The 14,807-nt window shown below is 35.7% G+C and overlaps 1 protein-coding gene across 20 annotated transcripts in view; it reads left to right on the top strand.

Annotated features, from left to right (window-relative positions):
* Window positions 1–14,807, top strand: part of LOC148283854 (protein lin-10-like) — a 147,051-nt gene that overhangs the window by 54,968 nt on the left and 77,276 nt on the right. For 19 of the 20 annotated variants that reach the window (XM_088243092.1, XM_088243087.1, XM_088243090.1 and 16 more), the window contains one exon: window positions 11,255–11,418. The gene's annotated coding sequence lies outside the window, so the exon portion shown is untranslated. Of the gene's footprint in view, window positions 1–11,254; window positions 11,419–13,280; window positions 13,317–14,807 lie in introns of all 20 variants that reach the window. The other variant, XM_088243082.1, reaches the window with a different exon arrangement.

Here is a 14,807-nt window from a genome sequence, read left to right as displayed (position 1 = left end):
GTTTCGCAAAACATGAAACACTGAAACCCGCTAACTTGATCTTACAAAACTTAAAGTTTTCACCAGATTTTGCGCTCTCACCTATTCACACGTGGTGCTTCAAATTATAACACATAACATCTATCTCCCTTTGTTAACCATGGAGTTGATACAGTGCTTTATTTATTTAGTTTTTTATTGCTTACTTCTTGGCACGAACACTTGACAAACTTACTACTATGCTCTATTTTTTGTAAATTTATTGATATCATTCTAACTTTGCTGGAATTCCACTCGTCCATGCGCTTTGTAGCTGCACGATGATTGGTTATCTAGCTTTCAAATATGAACTTTAAAATACCTAAATTTTGTAAATGGGGTCTAGAATCCCAATAGTCTATGTGCTTAGTAGCTGCAAGACGTGTTTTAATCTTACTCTTTTTTATCATTCATATAATTTTTTTAGTATCATTAATACACTAAATTTATTTGTCAATTTTGAAAATGTGTAAATGGGGGCTAAATTTCTAACTTTCTATGCGCTCTGTAGCTGCAAGACGTCATGTAATCTAGCTCCTATCTGTTATAATTTTTGATTGATCTTAATTAAAAACGAGGAACTAGAATCCCAACCGTCCATGCGCTCTGTAGCTGCAAGACGTACTGGGATATTTATTAATTGTACAGCGCTCTTGAGGTGACTTTCACAAAAATGGCGCTAAATAAATTATCAAACTATATATATATATAACGTAGGTACCGCGTAAGTGATACAGGCAAGTAATCAATCCCATCCCTCTATTCTATTTTGTTCAATGTACACTACGCGCTCTCCATAGGAAAATATGTCAGGGTGCCAAAACGGTCATTTATTTATTAACGGACTTAGTCCATTCAAAAAATGGCAAACTCATATCCTTATAATACAAATAAAGAAAATTAATGCTAGGACAAAAAATTAAATAATAATTACTACCTCAAGACAAGATCCGGTCTATCTTAGTGATTGTTTAAATTAGTTAGAAAGACTTGCACCAAAAAAGTCCAGATCTTGTCTCGAGTTTACAATGCGACACAATCGAGACATCGGTGCATGCAAGTCATAGTTTGTGCTGTGCTGATCAAGGAACAGCGCTGTATTATTTCGCAACCGGCAGATCGGAACATTGAATGTCACTTGTCATACTATATTTAACCTTTTCTAGCGATGAGATGTTGTTGAATTTGGCGTTTGAGCATAGCGTATTATTTAAGTTTTCGCTTATAAAAAATATAGCGTAATGTCTACATAAGCTTTCTAAACTTTTCAGAAACGTTTTATTATGAGTTGTAGGGCCGAGCTCCGACCCTCTTGTCAGAAGGGGGAATGGAATGGGGCCCTCCGTTAAGCTGGAAGGGATCGCTGTTTTCTCGTGCCGACCTTTGGGAAATTAATGGAATAAAGCTGGTTTTTTGTATATTTATGCTGTCATTCTGCAGAGACACATAATTTTTAGCTTTACCTTTATGTATACAGTTTTTTGAAGGTCGTCGAATTTTACTTGGTCAAATAAATAGCTTAGTACCTACTCGATAAAAATATGTTTCAAATGATAGATGATTGGATTCAAAATTAAATCTGTCTGAATGTTTATTGATGACCAGTTGCACTAAAAAAATATTTATTTAAAAAAGTTACAGTTTAATGATTTTGCTCAAATTTGAGGTTTTTTATATCACTGTTTTTATGCAACACATTGTGTCTATTTTGACAACGCAACGGTTGGTTTGTGCCCAAGTAGAAGGGTAAACGTAATTTAGTTTTTTTAGAATAATTCAACTAAAACTATTAGGCAAAGCTCTATTAATTTAGTTTTTTTAAATTTCACAAAAGTGACGATTGTCAACGGTACCTCGTTACTATAAATAAATATACACCTTTTTACCGTTGAATAACACCTTTTAAAGTTTGTATGGTATATGCTCTTCTACATGGGCAAAATTCAATTATGTAACTTTAAACTTACAAACGTAATCGTGTGTATTCCATATGCATTAAAATATAACAAAATATTATGCTGCCAATATTGCCATTACCGTATTTTGCGGGCGATAAGACGTATCGGACCGTAAAACGCACCCCAATTATTGATTGAATTTTCAGAATAAAGTGCGTCTTATGGCCCGAAAAATACGGTATGTATTTTCCTAGTAATTAACGAGCTCATATTATGTTGATTCAGCTTTATTAACCTTCCCAACGAGCAACAAAATGATACGATTTGGTATTATTTTTATATAGAATACTGAATATACTCGTATAATCCAAATATACTGAAAGAGATCAGTTTGCATGTTCCCAATTATACTAGAGCAAGATCTTATGTTTGACGCACCCGGAAGCCGTACGAATGCAAGTCAGAATTCACCCGTGGTGGCAATTCGCTTGCTGAATGAGAGAGAGCTTTATTTTCACTAATTCTCTACCTTATATTTACAGTCTGCATTACGTATTACGTGATGGGTTAAACAACCCGTAACGGAATGTAGACTACAATTATTGTCAAATAAATAAATAAATAATGGTTAATACATTATCACGTGGTAAAAGAGCGCTTTAAAATATAATATGAAAGCAGAAAAAAAGCGCACGTTTTGTTGTGTCTATTGTGCAATCAAATGGCCAGTTTTAACCAAAAACCAATACTCTATTAAAATGCAATAGACACTCGGATTCATAAATGAATTGTAATTATTGTGTGCAACCGCAGCACTGTCGGTGAACTGATAGCGGGGCAGTTCTATTAGGTTACTTCATTTATACGTTGTTAGTTGAAAATTACCATCATTTTAACAAATTTTCGTATTCATCCTAAATTATGCCTATCGAATTGATCAAAAGCTTAACTTTGAATAGCCGATAGCTTGTAAAAGTTATATTATCATCTATCCTCGTATAAAAATGATTTTGACCTATATCTCGACGTCTTTGTCATCCCGCCCCCTTCTCCCTTCCCCCTACCCCCTCCCCTACCAGCGCCAACGCCCCGCCCTGACCGTGTGTAAAGCGCCGCGCCGCGCCGCGCCGCGCCGCCACGGTGCCGGTGCAGTACTCCGCGCCGTCACAGTGTATATTGCGCACCCGCAGGAGGTAACATTATGTCCTTGCGAGTGTCACGTCTCGTGCACGCTTTGTGCAGACTCTCGCCTAGCGGATACAATCATAACTGCCGTACGGAGTATGGGCATACATAAATACGCCACTGGCACTGTCATGGGTCCTTTGGTGCTCTCCTCTCGGAACCTAATACATAATGGGCCCGTAGTCAAATATTCGCTGCCGAGCTCTTTGTGCAAGATGCCGGTAAGTACACTCGCCGTAGTAGTACAAGTGCGGGGAAACCAGGGCCGTGATTACCGTCATATCTTCACCATGACGGTATAGTAGAAGATTAATTCTCCCGAGTGATTGCGAAGATACACACCGACCCCCCACCTTCAAGTTTTGAAGTAGGTACATCGGTATGCAACCACGGATCTAGCACCTCACGGTACACATACCTACTCTTTAAAGTGACAAAAAGTTTGTTCCAACGAGCAGTTTTTGCTTCAATTACAATGTATTTAATTTTTTAATGCTTCTGAGGTGGCCATTTTTTTTTCTCAAAAGCTTATTTAAAATATGAGAGAGAAATAAGTAAATTTTGAAGTAAAATTAAATTTTGACGTATTGTCAATTTTGACACCGAACGGCTAGATGCTGCCCTATTAACATATAATAGTATATAGCCATAAAAACGTTGCCACCATAAAAAATAAACTTAGTTATCATATATCTTCCTGAGGTTATACGTATTGAAATGTCGAAAGGCTTTGTAATACTTTGGTAAATGAATACAGACGAAAGGTGAACCCATACCGTCTTGGTAATTGTCAAAAATCATGTTTATGCGAGCTTTTTTTTTTGCTTGAATTGCGATTTATTGGAGTTTATAATCGTCGGCCTCGTGGTTGCTCGTGGATTGGTCAGCGCGTTTGTCTACCATGTCTTGGGTTCGATTCCCGACATGTTTGACTTGAAATATTTATCATTCATTTAATCAGAATCGATCATATGACGTCGAGATGACAAGTCGGTAGAACATACCGAGGTAGATAGAGATAGTACAGAAGTTAAGCATAGCGCCTCAGTATGTACCGATGGTGGCCATTATGTGGCCACTTAAAACACGTGTAACATTGTGTTTCAATATCCACAACTCTTCCATCTGTTGACTTTTATGAAGCAAAATGTACAGTTTTTTACAACTCGTTGAAAATGGCCACCAAAATTAAAATATTTGGGTAAATTATAAGAACGCTAATATTTCTTTTTAAAAAAATAAAAAAATACTGGAACTCAATGATGTGGGTTAGATCTATCCGGCTGAATTATTTTACCTACTAGGCAACGCCTGAAATTAATTTTCAATTTTTATACCTCTTTTATATGAGTTAGTTAAATATTTCAAGTATGTCCACAAGTAGACAAGGCTGGATTTCACTCTCTCGCGAGTTATTATGATTGTAGTTTAGCCTTGCCTTTCTACAAACATTTGGACTTACTCAAAATATTGGTGCACGTACAAGATTATTATGTAAATACGTGTTTGAAAAAAGATGGATAGTACAATATACTAATTATCTTTTTGCCGGTGACGTAAGCATGATGTATAATATATTATTATATTTATTTCGTTTTTTTGCAGAAATCATACAACCGTATTTAGATAAAAATATTGTTCCTCGACTACAATAGCCATTATCTGATCATTATTAAAAAGTACAAAGTTTGTCTGCTTCCGTTCAGTTGCGCAGATAATACACACTTGACCTTTGTAAACTGCGAAAAATGGTAAAAAGTGGAAAGGGATTCCAGTTTCGTCCAAAACAGGTTCGTGCCGCGTCTCGAGAGCGAGGAGTTACTCCTGTCCAGTGTCCACCGGACGATTATTCAGCATTTACCCTCAACTGCGCATCCGTAGCTGTTATTCTCAAATAACTTCGTTTTCTGTTTGATCGCTATAATATAATCAACATTCGTCGCCACCGTATTTGTCGGCAAAGCTTTGAATAACATCAAATAAAGCCACCCCTTTCCCCTTCTCGGAGCGTTGAAAAAGTAGATGAGGCGTCCTTATTGGCACCTATCAGCAGTAAATCGTATCCCAGTTGTCACCGGAGTGTATAGAGTTCGGAGTAGTTCGGAGGGTAGGTATTACATGTCCCTGCCTCGCGTTCCTTCGGCAATCCCATTATTTACCAATTTATCACCTTCTATCTCTCTTCTGACACACTATTATCGGAAATTCCTCCTCGGATGAGCTCTCCTCACGCAACCCCTTTCTAGAAAAGAAATAAGAGGAAATATGGAAACGCAACGAGAGTTTCCGTTTTCTATGGCTGGGAAACGATAAAACCCTCAAATAAAACGTAGGTATCGAATTTCTAGTTCCGTTGGAAGGTTACGCTAGGAACATTATATTATGTATAAAGGTTTCTACAAAAGTTAAGCGGCTCTGAGCGTACGTTTTATAGTTCCTTTGTTTATTAAATGTGGGATCGCCGAAACTGTTCGTTATTGTTAAAATGTATATTTTTTTATATACTAAAATCAATATCGTCCGTACTCGTTTGTAAACTTGCGCAGACTATTAGAAACAAACGTTAAGTAAAAAAATTAAATACTTAGGAATTATTCCCGACCCGAGATATTAAATTTAGCATCACACTTTGAATATAGGTATGGAAAAATTTCAAATAAGATTTTCTTCCTAGGAAGACTGCGGAAAATAGTAAATAAAATGACTAGAGAGCTTATATATAAAACAATAATTGTCCCCTAATTAATTATAAGTAATTGTTGTATAAAACAATAATTGAGGGGGGCATAAAGAAGTTTGAAATACTCCTGAGCGTTGAAAGTTATCCTGAAAAAAAACCATTATAATTAAATTATGTTAAGTATGCCCGGAAGTGTTAAGAATGAAAGAAAACTTATTGATAAAAAAAAGGTTTTATGTTTATTGTAATAATGTAGAGTTATAAATTAGTATATATTAATCTTAGTAATAAGAAAATAAATAAAATATAAATAGTTATTTCCCCTGTCTCATTTTATGTCATGTAAACTTTACACCTATGATTTTCATTTTCTACAACCTTTCGAGCGTATCTTCCCATTTACCGCGCTTTACAAATTTTGCTCGCGTAATTTCCCGTTTTCTAAGAGAATCGTGAAAGGAGTTAGGAAATCGATACACATCGGGTATGCGGTACGTGGGTACCGTCACTTATTCCTTCAGTGTAAGAAGTAGAAGAGAACGACTACACCGACTTTCCCGGCAGCGGCAGGAACAGGCAAGAAGGGCAAGGGTACTCCTACCTACCGTTCCCCGGTATATAATGTACTACACTCTTCAGAACTCCGCTAGCGATAGACTTGAACTATCTTCGTCGTCGGATATTGCATATTGATTGTTGCCTTTAAGCTTAAAAATTATTAACGCCTCTGTAAAATCAGATCCTTATTGGAGTGTCTAGTATTGTGACTATGGCAAATTGATGGATATTTTTCTTTATTGAGATGTGTGGCCGCTACTGTTGAGTACTTACCGTTGTCAAATATTCAGCACTTGAAATTCTTTAGATAGTGAATCACTCGGATATAGCTATGGTATTTTTAAGATTACTCGTATCACTGATTTTTGCGCTGTAGCTGCTGGAGCCATAGTCGTTTTAGTGCAGCTTCCCCAGCCAATTATTTAATCCATTCATTAAATCTCTTCAGTTAAGAAAATAAGACTTACTCAATATAATATAATATCAAGTCGTAATTATACCTTTGTTATTATTTTTGTATGTTTGACATTGTATATTATGGTTGATAAAGATTGATTATTCTAATGTCTGAATCTGTCTTCATTGAAGAAACAAAGAACGGAGATGGAGCTTATATGTATAATTTTCAAACTACTTAATGCCATAAGTGTTGTCCCATCTCTGTTGCAATAATTTTCTTTTTATGTGGCCAACCATGTCACTGGAACTCAAAATCTGCCATTAATGAAATCTTCCAAGAGCAACTTTTGTTTTTATGCCTCAATGTCCATAATGTGTAGACTAGTCAATTCGTTACACAGCTTGCAATTCTTCGGGATAGATCTTCCGGCTTTTCGTAGATCTCTTCGCCACAAAAACAGTGTGGGATGAAGATGGATCGGCACGGTTTAGCTCGAAGTCATATATATTTATCGTGTTTATGAATATATTGTATACCACTAGTTTATTGCCCTCGTTTTATGTTCTTTTTGTTCAGTTTTTGTATTTATGTTTCTTCGTGTAACTGCTGTAATTGGCCTAGGCCGTATATATAATAAATAATGTATTTTTGTCCCTAAATGAATCTCATCGCCATGCACCATCCCCGATACTAGACCAGACGGAGTCACCGCCGGTATGTGGACGAGGGGTGAGGGTGAGAGCCACCGTCTCCCGCTATAAACGATCGCGGTATTAAATTAGCTCCGAGCCTTAAGTGTGCTTAAACGCTTTCCAGGTGTGTTTGACGTGTAATTTTACACCAATTGTATTCTGCTTTGTGATTGGTTGTGTGTGTTATTGTTATCGCCTAGTTTCGTGCGATCAAACGATTTCAAGGGCTCGTATAAATAGTTTATATTTGTGGAATATTTCGGGAAATCGCCCCGGTGGATATGCTTTTTTTGTGTTTTTATTAAATTACACGTTTTAAAGATTTTTTACTTGCGTCATTAGACATATTATGTACTTAACTGGTTTAAAACGTCTGCGAGTTGCGAATTTCAAAACATTTCGTTCTTCATTCACTTCGTATTGTGTACATTAAAAAAATCTTTGATATACCTACTCGTGCATAAAAATATGTACATACGAGTATATAGTAAGTAATTATGCGCAGTTTATGAAAATTATAGTTTTATTACAGTTTCTACGGCAGTTTTTTAAATGTTGTATCAGTAGTATATTATTTATTAAACGAACCGAGATTCCACAATTAACTACACAATAAATCATAGAATTTAATCGTATTGCCTACATTATATACATAAATCCGCTTTCGGGTCCGCGTTTAAAAGCTCTATATTGATTTGAATACTAAGTCTGGTAGTGGAGGCGTATAAAAAACCCAATTTCAGTATCATATGCTACGACTATTAATAAATAAATAAATATACGAGGCGCCGAGAGACAGAGACACTTGAGGTACTTTTAAATAGTTTTTGGCAAAATAGCTTAGAAATGTTAACATGTGTTTTTTTTTTATATAAAATTACTTAGACTATGGTTATGGTTAATGCGACGTTTTTTTGCAAAATTGAAAAGTAAAACAATTGTAAACTGACATTTCATACACATTTGGCAGTTATGTTTCTCTGGTGTATTTAAAAAAAAAATATTAATAATTTTGTTTCCAGTTTTAATATCGGCGCTTGAGTTAGTGTGGCTAATCTAACTATATATTTGGATTAAACTAATGTCAAATGTCGCTTACGTTTCTATGTCTCTCAGCCCGGAATATAGTTATAGCATAAATACTAATAGATTTTTTCACGCAAATTAATGCTAATATAACGTACATTATGTATTATGCCCATTTTTCAATATCATAAAATGACGACTAAGTTATTCAGACCTTTTTCAGTTTCACTCATAGCGTGCTTTGGTTAAAGCTTTTTTTCTTTTAAATTAATATTCCTACGTTCTACGAGTACATACAGCCTGCAGGCTACATGCTACAGGCTGCAGGGTGCAAACTGGTTCTCTACTACGCCTCCTCGCCACACACGAAGCAGCTTCTCGCAACGTCACGAGGAAATATGGTACATTAGCGTAACTTACCCCAACGTGGTAATGCTATGGGGATATATTATATGAGTACCCGCAGGAATTAGGTACACATATCGTACTCTTTGTATACCATCCACCCTACAAAATACACTGCGAGGTGACTGACTGACTCCGTACATTATAATAGCATGACTGGGCTCTCGTTCTCGTATCTATCAATATACGGTTTTTCCTTTGTACGTTCGTATCGTCATTATTTTTACAGACGATTGGTAAAATAAACCAAAGCAGAAACAAAATGCCGAACACTTTTCTAGTGGAACGGAAGGCCCGTTGACTACTGTCAACAGGCCTCCCAATAACCTCCACGGACAACGCAAATGTTAACAATTATTCTTTTCTCACTTTAGTCTCTTATTTATTATTTTTTTGTCACATTTAATGTTTACATATTTCGCATAATTTATGAAAACTTAATTGGTATTTTTATGTTAAAAAATCGTTATTTTTAATACGTATTATGTATGAGTATGTTTTCTGAATAAAATAAAATTAAAAAAAAAAAAAAATATCCAATTGCAGAAAAATCTTCTTTTGTAATATAAACCTTGGATATTATAAGCAAGGTAAAAAATAATGCAAATCCCATATTTAAAAATATATATATAAAAAGGAAACATTTTTAAAATCACCATCCTATAGATTGAAAATACGTTTGTGTGAGTTTTGTAAACGCACCAGCTCTTATTAATCGATCTGTAAGTTAGCAGCGCCAACGCCGCGGAGCATCCAATAGATACCAATTATTTCAATTTGTTGCAACAGAGAGGGAAAACATTTTTGAGAAACTCTGTTGCATCAAATTTAAATATGAAAAACAACTCCCTAGGGAGAAAATCCAGCCAGCCTGCAAGCATTTGGACATACTCAAAACATTGTCAAAACCAATTATTTATTGCGCCATTTACATTTTTAGTTTTGCTTCTACATAGCAGATTCAGTTTACTGGAAGCTTTTTAATTTGTTTCTAGTAGTTTGTTTACATGCATTTTAATAGAGGACTGCGCTTTGGTTCAACTTTTTTCCAACTTTTAATTATCGAGGAACGCTTCCTTAAATATTATGTTTATTTATTTATCATAAAATCGATATTTTTGTATTTCGTATGTGAATTAATAAGGTTTGTCAAAACTTTAGTATGAATTGTAATTTCTGTTAAGTGGTCACTAAAGCTAGGGTTTCCTAGGACAGCGGTGCCCGTATCTTAACGGCCGTAGTGAACGGTGATGCGGTGGACAGTCGTCGTAACGGTGACTAGAAAGTGGTTTCTTAGGAAAATGGTATTGATAACCCCGTTCAAAAATAAAACCACTGTCTAGTCACCGTTACGACGGCTGTCCACCGCATCACCGTTCACTACGGCCTTTAAGATACGGGCACCGCTCTCCTAGGAAACCCTAGCTTTATAATCTGGTCACTTAATTTTTTCCCAGATTTCGTCAACAGTTTAGTTTTACATTTTCATGTATTGGGTTTCAACTTAAGCTGTGTACAGAACAAGAGGGCACAAACACAATTAAATCTAATTAGTCAATAATTCATAGCATCTTCGCCGTACACTGCACAAATATCGCTAGAAGCTTTAGCAGCTTCGTTTCCTGGATTGAACGCGAACAGAAGAAGGTGTCAAAAATTCTCACTATCGTCTACTCGATATTCCATTTTGATGGCTTGCAATCGAATAAAATAATATATGTAACGTAAAGGAAAACGCAACATCTTGTTAAGCAGAGATTTTTCTTTCGAATAAAGTACTCGTATAACCTTAACCGTTTTGTTTTACTTAAGGTGCTCTTTTTAAATTTGGAAACAAACGGACAAAACTTTTTTAAATACCTAATACTAAAAACTCGAGGTTTTAATTTTTTTAATGTGTATGTTTTTTTTTTTACAAAATTTAACATTTTACTGACCAAAAAACAGACTGGTCAAAATAAAATATATGTCAAAATTTTGCACTAAAAAACCATGAATATGTATCAAAAGATACAAATATATGTTTAAATAAAATAAAAAAGAATTTAATTAATTGTAAATAACAATTGTTTATTTAATTGGGAGATAAGGCTCGCACATATTAACATTTTAAAGTACATTATGTTATACATTTTAAATGATGAGGAATGTGGGATCAGATAATGAGTTTGGAAAGAAAGAGAAAGAGGAACCGAGGAAAGAAAATGGGATAAAAAAATATATTTGAGACAAAAAAAGCAGTAAAATATTCGATACTTCCCTTTAAAATTACCGTTTTGTATGGAAAAAATATTTTTTATAAGTTTCTTTTTATTTTTTTTAACAAAAATTGTGTTTTGAATTCATAGAAATATTGTCTGTCCCTTGTTGTTAATCGTTTCCTTTCTTTCAGGTGATGTTCGGTCGGAAGTGAGTGCAGAGCGCGTGACGCGGGCCGCCCGGTGACGGCGGGCAGTGCACGCTGCAGGCGCCACCCGCACCAGCCGGCCGGGATGGGCGCGTGGGAGTTGGCCCGGAACTAGCCCCGCCGCCACCTCTCGCCGGGGACCCCTTTCTGTGAGTCTCACCTCATCGTCATCTTTAGGTCGGAGAACGGGGAACGGAGACTGGACTCGCGGGATGAGGGGTAGAGAAAGCGTGGCTAGCACGTAATTCGCACGTAAATTACGCGCGAATTTGTGAAATATTAGATGTCTGTGAACTTTCCTTGAATTTGGACAAATTTAAATCATCATCATTCTTTTTCCGCACCTAATGATGCATAGGGCACTGGATTGGTACACTAACCGCGGCGTATCTTGGTTATTTTTGTTACACAAAAGTAAAATGAGCAGGCGTGCGCTACAGGTGCAAGTCCAGGGACTATGAAAAAATATTTTTTTGTAAATAACAAAAGAAATATAATGAATGCGGAATCTATAAAACGATATGAGAATATTGAAGTCCAGGCATGCATTAGACATATGACCGGTCACAAAAATAATCAACAGATAGCTGTTGTAATTTTCGAAAACGGGTTTCTGAATGCTACCTATTCAGTTTAATGCCAATGAAATTATTATACAATTGTACAACTGCGTTGGCAGTACCTATGTTGTATACGCGCACAATGTAAAAATATAATCTCAACTGAAAACGACAGATCGTAAACCCTGTAATTGACAAGACTTTTTCACCTCTATTGAAATCGTTTAAATGCTCTCATATTCAGTCAAAGTCGCCTCCTCTGTCCTTTTCGCTGAGCGGATACATACCAATTGCTAGCCTAACAGTTTAATGGGATTTGGCGTAATTGGGTTGATTCTTCAATTTTCAAAGTAAACCAATTTACGCCGCGGCTTTTGGTAAAATACACCATAATTAATTAATGTATCAACATACCATTACCGTTTATCAAATGCCCTAGAGCGCATAATGAAGTTTCCGTATAGAAAATATGATAAAAACAGGATTACGTAGCCTGTTTCTCGCGTCATGTCTCTTTTCAAGAGTCTGATTACTCTGTAGAATAGTATTTCGCTTCCCCCCAGTGTAAAGTCGGTCAAATGCAGACACGAAGGATAAATATTTACATGAAAGCTTTGTGTAAAAATCCTACAGCGGCGGATAAGCCGACGTCGCCTGTGCGGGGCTTAATGAAGAGATCCCAGCTTTTTAAGAGCTTTGACATTTTAATTTTCCACGTTCCCGTCATTAAGCTACACGGGCTGGGCATATCTATACGCGGTGGGAATATGTGGAAAATAGTCATCATTTATAAATGCCCTAGAGAGAAGTTGTTACAATGACACTTTTTAGCTCAGTATATTTATATTACTTAATGGCCAGATCTAGGTACTCGGCGTCGCGTCGGCGTCGGCGTCGTTATAGGTAGGTCTCCTAAATTTACAGTCATTTTAATTACTGCACGTTTTGCTAAATATTTTTACAGGTATAAAATGCATAATTGTCATTTTTCTGTCGTTTGTCAAACATTAAAATATAATGTATCGATAATATTTTGAGTATATTCATAACTTTGTAGAAAAGCACCGGAGGGGGCTTATCTCCGTTGAAATAAAATAAGTTATAAAAGTAATTATAGATAAAAAAAAAATGGTTTAATTACGTATGTATCAAAAATTTTGATCAAATTAAATTAAATTAACGTGTTGTCATTTAGTTCTACCACAGGAAAATCTTCTCGCCGTAAAAATTTGAAATTTTCTTTTCTTTCTTCTTTATATTAAAATCTTTATTATTATACCACTAAATCGTCGTGATCGTAGAACAGCGACGGCTGTGCGGAAAATGCGACATTGATTTTTTTTTTACATTTTTTTATTTTTTTCAATTTTTTATTTATTTATTATGTACATACAATATTACATTTTAGTTATTTTAAGACATTTTTGACATTTTTTTTTTTTTTTTTACAGGACTCACCAAGCCAATCGATTCGATCTTGAAAAAGTGTAATAAAGGCTTTACATTCCAGGTTTAAATATATTTATATAACTATCCCAAGTATCAAATTATATACTTTTGTACCTACTTATTAAGTTCTGACATAAAGTGTCAAAAAATTAAACCGCTTATGTAAAGTTGGAAGAAAATCACACGCGTCGTTGTTCTACGATCGTGATGAAATTTATACAGAAAAAAATCTAACGTAGAACAATTTTGATAGCGCTTTCGCCTAAGCGGGCATCTTCACGAATGGGAAATAGAAATCAGATTTTCAATTTATCATTTTAGAAGATTGATTGGTACTTTGTGTCAAATTTATTAAAAAAACAAAAGTTTTATCACAAAACATCTACAAAAAAACATTTTATTAAATATGCTGGACTTGAAAAACATTCGCATTTAAATTGTGTATCTCTACTGCTTCTATATAAATACACATTCCTCCCATATCTTTGTCGTTGAACTCTTTACCGTAGATATAAATTTCTGTTCTGCGCAAAATTTAAGGTTTACTTTGCCTCCCATTAATCAATAATACCTTATTATTGTACCAATCCTTTGTTTCTGTTAGTTTGAGACGTATCGCCGTTACCGAGAAATAAAATGACCGGTTTTAGAACAAGAATGTATAGAAACTGCAGGAAGGTCGAGAGAAGATAATGAACAGGGGTGCGGGTGGTGCCGTCTATTAGCGACCCGCTACCAGCTGCTAGCGCCATACACGCCTTTCCAGGATTCGGGATATCCGCATTTCACTCGCAAACTATTGCCCATGTTTGTACTATTGTCCGCTCCGCAGTTTTCGATTATTCTCTTCTCTCTAATTTTACAGTCGAGTATGTTCAGAATTATTCTCGGAAGCGGAAATAGCTCGAAGTTTCAGCGTGGTCTACAAGAATATTAATACAAATATCCCTAAAGCACTTATATAATATCGTTCGTACGAGTTCAGTAAGATACTTAGCGTAAAATGTTTCTCATACGACCAACATTTTATTGCAAAAACTCTCATAGAATTCGAATATGTATCCCATAAATAACGTATTTTGTTCTTATCTTCGGATGTAACATTTTCACAATATCATTTTTCGCCGCACGAAAATTTCTTATTTCTCGCGTTTCCTATATTCGTATGTCGCGAGGCATCTCGCATTGTGAAATTTTATTTTATTTGCAAATTTAAAATCGTTTTTTTTAAACCATCGAAAGTCGCAGTTAAGTGCTAATGTCTCCCACTTACTGCCTTTAAGGGTACCTCTATTTGTAGATATTTGTATTTGCGGAGCGACTAGGCTCCATAGAGGGATATAGGCAGCAGGCAGCAGGCGGCAGGAGTACGGTGTTCTTATTGCGCTGTTATTGTGTTTGACACGCTCGGTTTAATATAGGAATTACCCTCGCGGGTGTTGTATACAGATATAAGAGTTCTATTCGGCTGTGAATAAAACGGCTGTCAGTAACGTAATTGCAAAGCCCTCAAACTCTCGGGCGCCGGG

This window comes from Micrasema longulum, unplaced genomic scaffold (assembly GCF_059751315.1).
Source record: "Micrasema longulum isolate JH-2025_06_02 unplaced genomic scaffold, ASM5975131v1 h1tg000185l, whole genome shotgun sequence".
In the NCBI taxonomy this organism is placed as follows: Eukaryota; Metazoa; Arthropoda; class Insecta; order Trichoptera; family Brachycentridae; genus Micrasema; species Micrasema longulum.
Note: the sequence above shows the minus strand (reverse complement) of the source record. Positions and strands in the feature narration are given on the sequence as shown.